Source organism: Aethalodelphis obliquidens, unplaced genomic scaffold (assembly GCF_003676395.1).
Source record: "Aethalodelphis obliquidens isolate GAN/ISIS:26980383/991018 unplaced genomic scaffold, ASM367639v1 scaffold28, whole genome shotgun sequence".
NCBI lineage: Eukaryota > Metazoa > Chordata > Mammalia > Artiodactyla > Delphinidae > Aethalodelphis > Aethalodelphis obliquidens.
This window is the reverse complement of record NW_020837972.1, coordinates 10,026,449-10,037,667: the sequence shown is the minus strand read 5'-3', so window position 1 is coordinate 10,037,667 and position 11,219 is coordinate 10,026,449. Positions and strand designations below refer to the sequence as shown.

The 11,219-nt window shown below is 48.3% G+C and overlaps 1 long non-coding RNA gene across 1 annotated transcript; it reads right to left on the bottom strand.

Annotated features, from left to right (window-relative positions):
- Positions 1 to 2,310: 2,310 nt before the first annotated feature.
- Positions 2,311 to 9,849, bottom strand: LOC113630046 (uncharacterized). The gene is made up of 3 exons (XR_003436806.1): positions 9,655 to 9,849; positions 4,080 to 4,144; positions 2,311 to 2,448 (listed from the first exon to the last, which is right to left on the bottom strand). It is a non-coding gene; the product is annotated as an uncharacterized LOC113630046 (long non-coding RNA).
- Between the last annotated feature and the right edge of the window lie 1,370 nt (positions 9,850 to 11,219).

The following is an 11,219-nucleotide window of genomic DNA, read 5'->3' as shown; positions in this document are numbered from 1 at the left end:
ACCACGTGTCAAGTGACTGACTAGGTCATTTGGGAAACATTACCACGTTCAATACTCACCCTAGCCCCCTGTGGAATATGTTATTCCCGTTTTCAATTGAGAAAACTGTGGTTTAGTGGGCATGAATAATGTGTGCACTGTCCAGAAACTAATAGCTGAGCCAGTGGCTGAGATGGGCTTTGAGTCCAGGACTGAACGACTCCAGCAGCAGGACTGTAACGTGTGGGGCGGGGGGTTGATCCAGGCACTGGGGAAGGGGACAGCAGTCCCAGGAAAGGGTACAGCAGAGTCTGGGACCACAGAGAGCTTTACTATCTGGTTAAAGAGATATGAAAACAACAAGTATCAATCTCATAGTAAAGAGAATGTGGTACACATCATAATTGAGATGCAGGAGCTAGGTCTTCAAAGGAGGGAGAGATTACTTCCAGCTATGATAATTAAAGAAAGTTTCTGGGAGAAAAAAAGTTAAGTAAAGATCTGAAGAATACCATGTAAACTAAAACCCATGATCATGTGTTCATACAACAGGGCTGGATGAGTCTTGGTGGTGGGGGCTGTCCCAGGCATGGGAGGACGTGTGGCAGCATCCCGGGCCTCTCTGAATGCCAGTCACATTCAGTTTCTATTGCTGCTATTGCACCATCCACACAGCAGCTTAAACCACACACATTTATTATCTCACAGTTGTTTAGATCAGATGTCCGACGAGGGTCTGACTGGGTGAAGGTCAAGGTGTCAGCGGGGCTGCATTCCTTTCTGGAAGCTCAAGCGGAGCGTCCATTGTCTTGCCTCTTCCTGCTCTGAGAGGCCACCCACATTCCCTGGCTCCGTCTTCAAACCAGCGACAGCGCGTGTCTCTGATTTCTGGCCCACGGTCACACTTCCTCTGCCTCTCTTCTGCTGCCTCTCTTCCCCGCTTAAGGACCCTTGTGATTCCATTTGCCCACCCAGATAATCCAAAATTATCTCTCTCTTTTAAGGTCAGCCAACAGGCAACCTTAATGGCATGTGGAACGCTTCATTCCCCTTTGCCTTGTAACATATTCACAGGTTTCTAGGAATTAATAGACGGACATCTTTGGGGCAGGGCGGAGGGGCATTATTCTGCCTACCACCCTTGTAGCTACCCCACCCCGAGTTGTGACAACCAAATACGGCTCCAGACATTGTCAGATGTCCCCAGGTCACCAGGGGCAGGGGCGGTGGTGGATCACCCCAAGCTGAGAACCACTGATTCCGAAGACTCTCAAACATCTTAAAGCCCAGCTTCTGAGAGTCATCGTGCTCTTTTTTAGTGAGCTCATAAGAATTGCAGAGTCCGAGGGAGAAAAGCACGTGTCCAGCAAATAGTGAGTCTCAAATTGTGGAAACTTCCCAAGACCCCCGTGAAGTCACTGACACCAGATGAGCAAGTGACTTAACCCTTCTGAACCGTCACTTCTTCATCTGTACCGAGGGGAAAATAAGAATTACCTTAGGATCATGGAGAAAACGAAAGGCTCCCACAGTGCCTGAGAACAGAAAGCCTCATGGGTCAGATGCTGAGGAAGACTGAAATAGATGAACAGTGTTAACTTTCTTACTGGAGGTACCCTCACGTCAGAGCCCAAGATGAAGGTTATTTTGGGAAGTGATCCCAGGTAGCTGGAGCAGTGGGTGGTCTGAGGAGGGACCGGATGGGTGAAATAGGGATGAGGAAAAGCCAACTCAAAGGTGCATTATTGAGCTGGGTACCCTAAAGACACCTGGGCTCAGCCCCACCCGGGCCCCTTCTGAGGAACCACGTAGAACACACCTCAAATATTTCCACCCAAGTCACAGGAGGAGGGTATGGGGAGTATTAATCCACCAGCTTTTGACCCCGTGAGTCAAGGGTTTTCCCAGAGAATGTTAACTCCTGGATTTTCCAAGTATGTGTAGGTGTCCACATGGTAGAAGGATTTCTTGCTGTGGGCAGAGAAGCCCAGAGAAGAAAGCAAAAGGTGAGAAAGACAGATGAGGTGAGGTTCTGTCTGGCTACGGCTGCATGCAGCTGGTTTCCATGGCAATGGGATGCTGGAGCAGAAAGGGAGTTGGAAAGGAAAAGAGATGGGGCTGAGAAGTTGCATTCTGCACTGCATAGGTTACTGAGTCACCGTGCCATAGGAAGCCCTAGGTTCAAACCGCAGCTTCGCCTCTGGGTGGCCACGTCACCTTGAGTAAGACACATCACCTCTTTCTGCCTCATCTGTTAAATGGGGATGCTGATGGTGTCAATTTCATGACATTGTTGCAAAGATGAGATGGCATCGTGTATATTAAGTGCCTAGCAGCTTGCGTTTAATGGAAGGAAGTTCATGATATGGAAGCAACTCGAATACGCACGTTGAACCCAGTATCTGGAAGAGGACCTTCACTTGCTCTTCTTTCTGGAAATATCTGCAGAATGGATCTGAGTCTCCTTCTCTGTAAAATGGAAATAATAATAAAACTTAGCCTCTAGGGTTATAGTGAGGGGCAAGTGAGATAAAGCACGGACACATTCAAATGGGTACCCAGCACATAACCAGTGCCAGGCCTTGGCACTAGTTAATTACACTAAGGGGCAGCTTCAGGGAGCTAAGGTACTGGGGCTGGGTTTTGTGTGTGAACCCAAAGTAAGCCAAAAGCAGAGAAATGTTCTGCCCCGGACTCTGAGGTGATGGGGACATGTTGGAAGGGGCCAGCGCAGAGCTGATGCCCTCTCATCTCACATCTCTAGGGGAAGCTGGAAACCCAGGCAGTACCTACAGTAGGGTTCAGCTGCATATAGAAAGGAAATATGGGGGACCCACAGGGATGCCTCTGTCACTGAAAGACCAGAGTCCCAGTCCCCGCTCTTCCCTGCCCTCGTCGTGTGACCTTGGGCGAGTCCCTTCCCCTCTCTGGTTCAGCATTCCTATCCGAACAGTGAGACTGCAGAACAGCCCAGGATTCTCCAACCAGACACGTCAGGACCTGTTTTCCTCTCTCTCTTCCCTGCCGTCCATCTCTCCTTCCGTGGATGCTAGCCGGGTCCTGGGTGGTCTCGGACACCGGGAACCTCTGGACTATCAGGTCCCTGGCAGGGTTTGCCCGTTCTGTGATTGTCAGCTGGCCACCTCGTCTCCTCCAGCTGTCTGTCTGATAGGACGTGGTGCTCCTTGGTCATCTGTGTCTCCCTGCTCTTCATTTCCTTCCTTTCCCTTTCCCCAGCCCTTGGCTGGTTCTGGTCTCTGGGGAACAAGTGCCACCTGGGGACATTAGCAACTCCATGACCACTTTTATGATAGGTGGAATTTAACCAGACCTCCACCTGGCCTGGGGGTGGGGGGAGGTCACCCTGCCTTCCCTGTCCCTCTCTGCAAGGTTGCTGCGAGGCAGGTGTATTAATCACATTTTTTCATTTGCTATATTTTCTGATGTTTTGATGTTGGGAAGCCATACTTACTCTGGAGAGACCGTCCCGCCCAGGGCTAGCTGATTCCTAGAGACAGTAAAGGACTTGCCTGCAAGTGTATCTGTGCAAACCAACCAGTCCAGAGCCCACACGCCAACCTTCTCCTTTACTGGGCTCTCACACTCCAGGTGACTATCCCCCTGCCCTAATCACCCCCAGGGCCAGGTACCAGGCAACTAGGGACAGTCCCTATGCCCCAGAACCTGCTGAAATTACTCAAAGTAGCCAATCTTGAGCCTGCTTACTGTGCCTTGTTTTGCCCTGCCTTTCCCGATGAAATCACAGGAAAAGCTCTTGCCCACGTTTTCCGCTCACTGACTCTGCCTCCTGACAGACCCTGGTGCATACCCATGGCCCCGCAGTGCCATGCCATGCCTCCTGCTTCTCGGAAGTTCTGAGTATAAATGCTTTCCTTCATGGTAGTCAATGGCTGTGTCTGCGTGTCTTATGAGACCTGATTAAACCAAAACCCAGGTACATTTTAAACTATATGTGCATCGTCTCCCACGGGGGTTCAGGAAGGGATCTATTGCATGGGCACAGCATCAAATAACATTGGGAAAGTCGATTCCACGTTCACTAACTCATTCGTTTATTCCCATTCCATCTTTGGGATTACCTGGACGGGAGAGTCTCAGCTTGGTGCTGGTGTGCCACGAACGCCTCTTGATCACCTGTTCATCTCTGGTTAAACACACAAATAAGCTTCAAGACTTTTGCTGAAGAGCATACGGTTAAAAACATATCACATTATTTTCATGGCTTTCATGAAGGAGGAAACTTCAGTCCTCCCAAGACAACCTCCCAGGGAGGGAGCCACACAAGTCAATACCCCGATTTCATTCTCCCTTTTCTTTTCTCCTGGCAAGGCTCCATTATGGCCAGAATCAGCCAGAAGCCAAGTGTAGGGGGGGACCCCTTGATGGTTCATATAGGTCAGCCTTGCAGGACACAGAACAGAATGGAGAAGGATGGCAAGACGGTGTGGAGAGGTGGAGAGTAGGGGCAACAGAGAGATCATATAGAGAAGCAGAGGGAGGGGGCAATGGGACCAACTTACATGTAAACCACATTACTGCTGGTGCCTGAGTAGAGGGCAAAGAATCCCTCCCCACCCTGGGAATAAAACCCCCAAAATCCCTTAAGGAAGAGTCATTTGCATTATATATGAATGATCACAGAGTCTCTTTATGATGGGAGCCTTCTCAAATCTTTGACTTTGAACCACAAAGTATTATTGGGGGACACATTAGCCTAAAAAAGGTGTTTCTCAAGCTTTGGCAGTACACTGGAATCACCTGGGAAACTTTGAAAAATTCTGATGCCCGGGTCCCACCTGCAGGGAATCTGATGTAATTGGTCAGGGGTGGAGCCTGGGCACCGGGATTATTCAGAGCTCCCCCCATGACGCTTATGTGCACCTGAGTCTGAGAGCTATGGATTTATGATGATCTCAGTCCCTGCAGACGATGCTCGTGGAAGCCACCTGGCATTTGTTCCTCCTCCTTCACCTAAACCCCTAATTCCAACAGGGATTCAGTAACTATTCACAGGATGATGGCCTCATGGCATATGCTGGATGTCACAGGCCAGAAGTCTCTTTCTTAAAAATTTTTTATTGGAGTATAGTTGATTTACAATGTTGTGTTACTTTTTTGCTGTACAGCAAAGTGAATCAGTTATACATATATCCACTCTTTTTTCAATTCTTTTCCCATATAGGTCATTACAGAGTATTGAGAAGAGTTCCCTGTGCTATACAGTAGGTCAAGTCTCTTAATGAAATACAGTAAATGGCTGCATTGTAGAGGATAAATACACCCCCAGGGATGAACTGGAAACTCAACCATCCTAATATTGGGTAAAAGGGTTCCTACGGTTTGCATTCCAATTGCTAGTGTCAACATCTGTTATGGGTAGAATTGTGTCCCCTAGAAATTTATATGTTAAGCTCCCAACCCCCAGGACCTCAGAATGCTCTGGCATTTGGAGACAGGGCCTTTAAAGAGGTAATTAAGTAAAAGGAGGTCATTAGGGTGGGCTGTAATCCAACAGGACTGGTGTCCTCATAAGAAAAGGAAATTTAGACAGACATACACAGAGGGCAGCTGATATGAAGACACAAAGAGAAGACGGCCGTCTGCAAGCCAAGGAGAGAGGCCTCAGAAGAATCCAACCCGTCAAGACCTTGAGCTTAGACTTCCAGAACTGTGAGAAAATTCATTTCTGTTTAAGGACTTCGTTATGGCAGCTGGAGCAAACTAACCATGTCATACACGTATTCAAACAATGCTGCATTTCAGACAACTTAGTTTTGTTTTTAAGCACAGGGCTGCCCAGTCACCAAACCGATGCTTTTCCCACTGGGAAAGGAGAGTGAAAGACAGGGATTCTGGGTTCTCAGGCCCGATTCCATCTCTGACCCGTTGCATCTCAGTGCCTTCCCCTCTGCCCAGGGCTTCCTGGCATCAGCTCCCAAACATACTTGCACTTGATTCCTTGGCTCAGAGTCCGCTTCTGGGGGCATCCAGCCCAAGACACCTCCTAGCCCAGGAATTTGAGTCTTTGATCTGGCCTGACCGGGGGCTGAGGTCACTTTTATGTGTGTGATGCACTTGGCCAGGTTGCCTCAGCCACGGCAGCTAATATCAGGAGAGGATGGTTTCCCAGGTGGCATTCGGAGCTGCTCAATTTCACCACTTTCCTCTGCAGCAGAAGGCAGCCTCCCCTGCTCCTGTCTCATCTCACACAGGCAAAGCGCCTGCAGTTCTGGACATCACAGACTCAGGTGTAGGCTCTCAGCCTTCACGCCTCACCCATCCTCAACATGCTACATTTGCTGTGACAGGTTCCTACGCAAATTCCATTCAAAAGGGAGGGACCATGAGCCGACAGAGTCTTACGGAGGAGAGGGGATAAACTGGGATATTCCCAGGATCTACAGACCTGGAGATCACTAAAGTGACGGAGAAAGACACGTATCATATGATATCGCTTATATGTGGAATCTTAAGAAAAATGATACAAGTGAACTCATTTACAAAACAGAAACAGACTCAAAGACATAGAAGACAGACTTACGGTTACCAAAGGGGAAGGGGAAGGGGAGGGATAAATTAGGAGTTTGGGATAAACAGATACTACTATATATAAAGTAGATAACCAACAAGGACCTACTGTATAGCACAGGGAACTATATTCAATTATCTTGTAATAATCCATAACAGAAAAGAATCTGAAAACAAATAGATTTATATATATATGTATGTAAAACTGAATCACTTTGCTGTAAACCTGAAACTAACACAACATTGTAAATCAACTATACTTTAATGAAAGAAAGAAAGGAGAAATAAAAACTTCCCTAAAAGTTGAGAACGGAAAACCAAGTTGCTGTCAACTTTCTCAAAACACTAGGCAGAGGGGACTATAACATTTAGAATGGATAAACAGCAAGGTCTTACTGTATAGCACAGGGAACTATATCTAATCTCCTGGGATAAACCATAACGGAAAATAATATTTTTTAAAAAGAATGTATATATGTGTAAAACAGAGTCACTTTTCTGTACAGCAGAGATTGACACAACATTGTAAATCAACTACACTTCAATTAGAAAAAAAAAAAAGGGAGAAAAAAATCTCTCATCAGCTTGCCCAAACATGGGCAGTCCCCAACTGAGATGCATTTCCTTTGGCTGTGAGAGTGTTTTAGTAGGCTCTTTTTGGAAAAAAAGTCAAATAAGGTTTTTGAAAATTGTCATCATGTGCTTCCAAGAAAACTCAGAACTCTGACCAGAGTGGGAGGTAGTGTGGCCTCTCCTGGGCAGGAGCCACCCAGGAGCCTGGGAGAGTCAGGCCAGCTTTGGCCGGAGCTAGCTGAGCCCAGGGCAGAGGAGGTCATGCTCTTGGACGTGCCAATGGACCACTCCAGGCAGGGCTGCCCTGTAGGACTCACAAGTGGCTCATTCTCTCCGAGACAGCTGGGCACCAGGCTCGGGAGGAGAGGTGGTGACTGTGTATCTTGGCAAAGCAGGGAAGAGGGTCTGGGAGATAGTTCGCAAGACAGGCATTTGCATCTCCTGTCTATGTAGAAGGAGCTGAGTCAAGGCTGGAGCCACTGGTGGAGCAGAAATTTGAAACCTTCAGGATCTAAGTTGGTCAGTCCCTCTTTTTAGAGAGAGAGAGAGATTCTGGGGAAAAAAAAAAAAAAAAGGGGGTATGTGGGAAATCTGAATTCCAGGATCCCTCTAACTTCCAGACTGCAGTTAGAGAGCAGATGCGTGAGGAGGGGTCTTTCACTCATGGGCCATGTGACTTGGGCACTGGAGACCCTAGGACTTCGTAAATATCTCCCCACCTTCAAAACAGGGGCTTAAATTAACCCCCACCAAACTACCATCTTCTGATGTCTTTAGGAGGAAATTTAGGTCATGTCTGGAAAATGCTTCCCGCTGGTCGGTTTATCACCACATAAATACTAGAAATAGACTTTGTAAAGGCGTGCCACCTGCATGCAGCCTGTAGGCAAAGCATATTTTATTATAATCCTATGTAATAGGCGCCTTGTCGCTTTTCACTAACAGGGTGACTACTGCCTGGGACTCTCCTGGTTAGCACTGAAAGTCCTACATCCTGGGAAACCCCTCAGTCTTGGGAAAAGCACTTGGGTTGGTTAGGCAACCCAAACACACACACTCCAAGGCCACCCCTGATCTTTTCAAGGATTTTGGCGGTTCACTTGCAAAAACTAGTCCCACACCCCATTGGACCTGTTAGGCACCACATGGAGCCCTATGTCCATTCCAAAAACGTGATAGATGGAGCTGAAGCCCCGCCCACATCCCCTTTATCCCTGATGCACCTGCCCCTGAGCTTCTCCGAGTGCTTCAGGAGACTCACAACCATGCAACCTTCCCTGGGAAATTGACCTGGACTGAATCAAGCCACTTCGCCCAGAGATGGACACCCCTGGGAGGCTGTGCCCCACCTACTGGGAGCAGCTGATAATTGACTGACCTGGGGGGCAACTCTGTCATGCAAGTTATGCTCCAGAGTCCCCCGAGGGTGAGGTCGAGGCCAGACTTCACCTGAGGCCACACCCTGACTGGGCTCCCATCCCTGTCCCTTCCTGCTTGCCTCACTCCCTCTCCCTGACCCAGCGGTCTCCAGCAATCAATCAAGTTCTCCTGAATCCCTACCTCAGACTCTGCTTCTAGTAATCCTGACCTAGGACGATGCATACGGCCGGGTGCACTCCCTTCGGTGTCCCCTTTCCCGCATCTCTTGAAGCTCTTGAAGCTCTACCCTTCTTTCTGTGGCCACCAGCAGCACTGAGGCCACCAGCACCCCTCACGGCCCGCTCCCTGGCCTCCCTGCCTCCACTCCGGCCTCCTGCAGGCCACTCTCCTCTAAACGGCCAGTGGAGGCTTTTCAAAGTAAAGGTCATCTCAAGGCAACTCCTCTGCAAATCCTTCTGGAATCGAACATTTTTGTGAGGAAAAAGGAAAAAGCAAACTTCCTCAACCTGATTACAAGAAACCCTCAGCAAGCAACAGGCTTAACGATGAAAGACTAATTAAAAGCATTCCCCACTCTCCCTAAGATCAGGAGAAAGACAAGGATGGTCACTCCTGCTGTGTTTATTCAACACTGTACTGGAGGTTGCAGCCAGGGAAATAGGCAAAAAAGAAAGAAGGAAGGAAGGAAGGGAGGGAGGGAGGGAGGGAGGGAGGGAAAAAGAAAAGAAAAGAAAAGGCAACCAGATTAGAAAGGAAGATGTAAAACTGTTTCTGGTTGCAGATAACATGATCCCATGGGGCACATGGTGGGGGAAGTCCTGATTTGCAATATTTACTGATTTCTGTGGCTGATTTCAAAACATCAGTATGACGTTCCTGAGTCTGGAGCTGGGAATGACCATTTCATATACGGAGGTGACCTCACCACTCATTGTGATTCTTCCTCTGAAAGCCCTCCTCTGACTTTCACTTACATGGTATCTGGCATGGAGTAGACATTCAACAATTACACGTCGAATTAGGGGGGAAACACTTCTGCGGCTTTCCATTGCTTTTAAGTTAAAATCTGAAGTCTTTGCCACTCAAGCCCCTGCGCGATCTGGCCCCTGACCCCCTTCCCAGCTTCCTCTTGGACCATCTCCCCGCTCACTCACTGCTTTTAGCCACACTAACCTCCCTTCTCTTCTTCCAATGATTCGAGTTCTTCCCACCTCAGGGACTTCGCACAGGCTGTTTCCTCTGCATAGGACGCTGCTTCCATTGACCTAAGTCTTACTCGGCGCTCAGGTCTTGGTTTAATGCAGTGGTTCTCAGCTGGAGGGCATCTGCCAATGTTTGGTGGTCACAACTGGTCAATATCCTCCAATGCCCGGGACAGCCCCTGCCACAAAGATCACCCAAGCCCAAATGGTAATAGTGCCAAGATGGAGAAACTCTGGCTTATTGCCAGACCTTTGCTTTGATCACCTTAGAATGGAAGGACGTTTTCCCTAATACTAAAAGTTTTCTCATAATAATATCTCCTGCTATTCTTTCTCCTCTTATCACTTAAACACAATCTGGGTCAGGCCCACAGGAGACAGTCCAGGATATTTGAGAAGATATTTGGGATCCTCTGAACGGACTAAACCATCCCACTTATGTCAGACTCGCAGAAGCAGGAACGGACACTAGGAGTCTTCTGCATGTGATTTATTAAGGAAATGCTCCAGGAGGAAGCAATAGGTGATGGGGGAAGCAGAAGGGGGACAGGGAAGAAGCCAAGCCGGGGTGAGGTTTCCACGAAGCCTCAGATTAGCCTGATCCTGTGGGGAGCTTGGGAGCGTAAATTATACCTCAGAGCTCCTCTCAACTCATCGAGGCAAAGAAGCCGAGCTTTCATGCTCCTGGACCAGTCTGTCATCAGCTAAGGGTGGTGCCCGGGGTGTAGTCTATCTCCTGGCACCTCAGCCTTCTGGGTTTGCAGGCAGGGCAGCCGGTAGCCTGGGAGCAGACCTCCAAAGACAGTTCCAGGTGCAGATGCCAGGAGCGAAAGGTCACGGAAGCTAGAGGATGATCGCACAGATATGCCAAAAAATAAAATAGTGGGGGTGCGGGGGGAGGGAATCTGGATGGAGCAGTGATGGTGCATATCTGCTGAAAATCTGGGTAATCTGGTTAAAATGAACAGCTCCATGTAACTTTTTCTGGTCTGCAAGTTCCAGATCCTGCTTATATGTCTCCCTTTCCTGGGGGCCAGCAGAAAGGGACCAGCATTGGTGGGCCCCTCCTGGGAGCCGGAAGCTGTGACATGACTCAAGGGGCATTATTTGTGCCAACCCCTTACCCACAGTTCTTGCCGTTCACACTCCTTCCATCATGAAAGGTTTTGGGCTTCTCTCCCTTCTCATGATTTATGTTTCAACAAAGGTTGTTCATACAAAGAACATCTGTATATCAAATCCACTTGACTTAATCAGCTCAGAGATGCTTCCTCATGTCTGCCTGAAACTGCTCTGAGCAGTTACATGTCTCCAGAATGTCTTTTAAGACATGGATGGGTTTGAGGATATTTGAGGACTGCCCAAAGTTGTTTCCAAAATCCTACGTGCACATGAGATCTTTGTAGAGAGGGTCTGCTGTTTTATTTAACGATGAGGCTGGCCCATGACCCAAAACACACCTGAAGAGAAGCTCCTGTCCTTGGCAGCGCTCAATTTTTCTATTTTAGGATGTTTACTAGTTTGTTAAGGCTGCTG